This window comes from Elephantulus edwardii, unplaced genomic scaffold (genome assembly GCF_000299155.1).
Source record: "Elephantulus edwardii isolate Elephantulus edwardi_28Jun2011 unplaced genomic scaffold, EleEdw1.0 scaffold00404, whole genome shotgun sequence".
Classification (NCBI taxonomy): domain Eukaryota; kingdom Metazoa; phylum Chordata; class Mammalia; order Macroscelidea; family Macroscelididae; genus Elephantulus; species Elephantulus edwardii.
In genome coordinates this window covers 365,501-370,716 of record NW_006400154.1, presented here as the reverse complement: position 1 = coordinate 370,716, position 5,216 = coordinate 365,501, and positions in this window count along the sequence as shown.

Below are 5,216 nucleotides of genomic sequence, written 5' to 3'. Positions count from 1 at the left end.
ATGCGAATGATATGATGTGAAAAAGAATGTATACAAATTTTCGTGTGTATATATATATATATGAAAGAAAATTAGTTTAAGAGAAAAGAAATAATATAATGTAACCATATTTAGGGGATATTGTAGCTGATGTTAGATGTATCTTAGCTGAAAGCAGGGAATACCAGAAGAATGTCTATCTGTGTTTCATTGATTATGCAAAGGCATTTGACTGAGTAGATCATAACAAACTGTGGCTGACTCTGAGAAGAATGGGAATCCCAAAACATTTAATCATGCTAATGCGAAACCTGTACTTGCACCAAGAGGCAGTCATCGGAACAGAGCAGGGTAACACCGCATGGTTCAAAATTGGGAAGGGTGTACACCAGGGCTGTGTCCTATCTCCATACCTTTTCAACCTGTATGCAGAGCAGATTATCCGAGAGGCTGGGCTTTATGAGGAGAAGTGTGCTGTCAGGATTGGTGGGAGATCTATTAACAATCTGCGTTATGCAGATGACACAACCCTGCTTGCTGAAACTGAGAAGGACCTCATGCACTTGCTGCAGAGGGTCAAGGACTGCAGTCTTCAGTATGGACTGAGGCTCAATGTCAAGAAGACAAAGATTCTCACCACTGGACCAATTGGTAGCATCAGGATGGATGGCAAAGAGATTGAGATTGTTCACAGCTTCAGTTTGCTCGGCTCCACAGTCAACACTCTTGGCACCAGTAGCCAGGAAATCAAAAAACGTATTGCGATGGAAAAGTCTGCTGTTAGGGACCTCTCTAAAGTACTCAAGAGCAACGGTGTCTCTTTGGAGACAAAGATGCGCCTGATACAGGCCATAGTCTTTGCAATCACTTGTTGTGCATCAGAGAGTTGGAAAATGACTAGGGAGGATAGAAGGAGAATTGATGCCTTTGAGCTGTGGTGCTGGAGAAGAGTATTGAATGTACCATGGACTGCCAAGAAAACAAACAGATTCATCCTGGAGAGGGTTAAACGAGGCTACTCCTTGGAGGCAAGGATTCTGGGGCTTCGTCTGACATACTTTGGACATGTTGTAAGAAGAGACAGGTCCTTGGAGAGGGACATAATGCTTGGTAGGGTGGAGGGAGAGCACAGGAGGAGAAGACCCTCTATGAGGTGGATTGATTCACTGGGGTAATCAGGATGGGTGTGTCAGAGACAGTGTGATTGGGACAAAATAGAGCAGGATTTAGGGCTGTTGTACATAGTGTCACTATGAGTCACAAACGACTCGATGGCCCATAAGAACAACAACAACCATATTTTACTCATACAAAGAATTGTTATCTATAACATTGTTGTTGTCTTGTGCATCAAGTTGAATATCTGAACCATGTCTCATCCTGTGCCAACTTGACAATCTCTGACATACTTGAGCCCATTTTTGTAGCAACTGTGTCAATCTACCTGGTTAAGGGTCTTCCTCTCCTTTGACATCCCTCCACCTTTCTGACTATGATGTCCTTCCTCAAGGAATAGCCTCACCTAGCAACATGCCCAAAATATGCAAGAGGAAACGTCACCATTCTTACCTCAAAGGAGCTTTCAGCAAGACATATGATCTTTCTGCTCACTTTTTATGCATCTGAAAGGTGAACAATGAATAGGGGTCACAGAAGGACAATTGATGCCTTTGAGCGATGGTTTTAGAGAAGAGCAGTGAACTACCAAAGAACAAACAAATATGTCTTGTAAAGGTGCATGAGAGTGCTTCTCGGAGGCAAAGATGATGAGGCTTCACCTCACATACTTTAGGTATGTCGCTAGGAATGGCTATTCCTTTGAGAGGAACATAATGCTTGGAAAGGTGGAGGGTCAGTTGAGAAAGACCCTCGACCAGGTGAGTTGATGAAGTGACTGCTGCAATGGGCAGTGTGTCAGGAAGTGTGAAGATAGCGTAACATAGAACAGAGTTCAGCTCTATCGTTCATAGGGTCACTATGAATCACTCTCAACACAATGGCACCTAACAGTAACAAAATCAATTTTTAATAACTACCACAACTTTTTGTCTTGATATTGTTGTTTTTAGGTGTCATCATGTCAAGTATGACTCACAGTGACCCTATGAACAAAAGATCTAAACCTTGTTCTATCCTGTGCCATCCTCACACTTCCTGACACAAAGAGCCATTTGCAGCAATCATCCCAAAAATGCACTTGGTTGCAGTTCTTCCTCTTTCCCATCCCTCCACCCTTCATTGTAAATACCTTCTTTAAAAGACACACATGATGACTTTACACACGGATCTCACCTGAAGCGCTGCATAGGAATCAGATTGACTACATTTGTGGAAGAAATTGTTGGAGAAGCTCAATATTGGCAATCCAAACTAGGCCAGGAGCTGACTGTGGGTAAAGCCATCAATTACTCATATGAAAGTTCAAATTGAGGCTGAAGAAAATTAAAATAAGTTCACAGGAACCATGATATGATCTTGAATAAATTTTGTCTTAATATTGTTCATATTCTTTTTTTTGCCTTTGTTGTTGCTGTATGTCTTTAAGGTGGAGCTTCCTCATAAGTGATGCTCCAGAAGGTATTTAAAGACTTAAATAATGTGGGAGTAGATTGGCCATTTTTATATCCTGTAGAATTTCTGGTGGATTTGAATCATATGTCTTATGCTTGGAAGCACCATTGCCTATAATTCAGCCACAGAGCTTTATTCTTTTACTTTTTCCCCCATCAAGTCAGAACCAACTCATGGTTCACCCTCCAGTGGATTTTCAGAGGCAAGTAATCCTATGGGAAGAGCTTGGTACAACCACTATGGAAGGCAGTGTGACACTTTCTCAAGAAGTTGGAAGCAGACATACCATTTTACCTAGGAACTCTGGTAACCTAGTGGTAAAAGCTGTGCAGCATTCCTGCAGGCATCTGGTTTAAGCTCATCAGCTGCTCTGTGGAAGAATGAGCAATCTCCTCCCCTGTGGTTTACTACCTCTGAAAACCTGCTGGAGGATCAGTATGAGGCAGTTTGACTCAACCACACATGTAGTTGTTTATTAGGGCCAATTAATTTTACCTTTAAAAAATGTGTGTGGGGAAGTGTATTGACTAAGATGGTGTTTTTTATCATCTAGAGAGAAGAGTGTTGGTTATATGTCCAAAAAGGAAGATATAACTGTTGATTTGACAAGGCTTGCATTATGGTTGAGGATTCTTTTTTATATGTAATAGGTAAAGATCTATTTTATCATATTGTTTCTTTCACACTCTATTAATGACTAACAAGATATTTTAAAATTTATAGACAAACAAGTAAAATTGTCCTCTTTTCTTTTGAAGCTACTTTTATAAATTAAGAACTCTTTAGTATCTATTCTAGAAAATTTCTTTTTATATTTTGATATTAAGAAAGAATGATTTAGCAATTTCTGCAAGATAATTGAGTTAAGCATAGATAAAACTTTGGAGAAGAGACTTGTCTCCATGATTTCCATATAAAATACTTTTAAGAGTGAATTTTACTACTTCAAACGTAATTAAATATTTGTTGCAAATTTCCTTTAATTTGAGTTTAGCTAAAAGTAGGAAACACAAACCTAACAGAAAAGTATTTATTTTCTTTCTTCCCGTACAGTATTATAAATTACAGCTGTGTAAGAAAGGTGCATTTTAGCAACATTTACATGCCAAGTTCCTTTACAGGCTGTACCTGCCAAGCAGATAAATGTGTAGCATGACTTAACAAGCAGGCTGCACCTGGATTTTCTCAGTGGTATTAAAAGGAATTCTTTCCACAGCATAGGAATGGTAGCTCTGGTGCCTTCAGACCCAACATTAATAAGACTTGTTTACTCTTAAGCAAAGTAAGAAGTATCAGTGTTCTGGGAATGTAATACTAACCATTATAAGGCCTAAAATAATATGTATCTGACTTAGATTTTGAAAGAAGTAAAGCAAACCAAAAGGTCAAAAGTAACACTATAATGCCAATGAAGTAGCACTATAATGTCAATTAATGTGTTATACAAAATATATGTAATATAAAAATATATGAAATCAGTTGTTGTTGTTGTTGTTGTTGTTGTTGTTATGTGCCATCGAGTTGCCTACAACTCCTGGCCCTATACTGAGCCAATCTCCACTTAATCAACACACCTAATCCCACTGCTCAAGTCATAATGATGAGTCTTCCTATCCATGAATAGGGCACATTTCCCCGTTTATTTAGGTCTTTTATTTTGTCTCACAGAAAGGTTCTATAGGAGGTTTTTTTGTACAGGTCTTTTGTGTCTCTAGTTAGTTCACTCCCAAGTGTGTAAGTTTGTGGTTGACTATTATAAATAGTATTGCTTCCCTTTTCTGAGTTCTCTTTGTTATTTCAGAGAAATCCCACTGACTTTTAGATAGTGATCTTGTATCCTGCCACTCTACTAAATTGGTCTACTAGCTCTAATGACTTTTGTTGTTGTAGTTGTTGTTGTTGTAGTTGTTGTAGTTGTTGTTGAGTCCTTCGGGTTTTCCATGTACACTATCATATCATGTGCGCATGTTCACAGTTTAACAACCTTTTGCTGGTTTGGATGACTTTTATTTTCTTCTCTGTGGTATTGCCATAGCAAGTACTTTCAGTACAATATTGAATAGAAGTGGTTAACAGTGGGCATCCTTGTTTCGTCCCTGTTTGGAAGGAAAATGCTTTCAGTCTTTCTCCATTGATAATGATAATAACTCTTGGTTTTGCACATATACTTCTCACTATGTTGAGGAAATTCCTTCTATCCCAATTTTGCTGAGTTTCTTTTTCAGGAAGGAGTGTTGAATTTCGTCAAATGCATTTTCTCCATCGATTGCTAAGAACATATGGTTCTTGTTATTTGCTTTGTTAATATGGTGAATTACATTGATTGTTTATCTTATGTTGAACCATCCTTGTGTATCTTTTATGCATTCCACTTGATCATTATGAGTTGTATTTTTTCATGTGTTTTTATATTCTATTGGTTAGGATTTTGTTATAGATTTTTGCATCTATATTAATGAGGGATAATGGCCTTTAGTTTTTTGGTAGTATCTTTACCAGGGTTTGATATTAGGGTCATGCTTGCTTTATAGAATGACTCTATAAATGTTCCTTTTTTCTTTTTTTTCTTTTTTTTTTCTACTGCAAAGATTCCTTTAAAGTGTTAAAAAAAGTAAAGGTATCACTTTGAGGACTCTGGTTTGTCCTATTCAGGCCATGGTATTTTC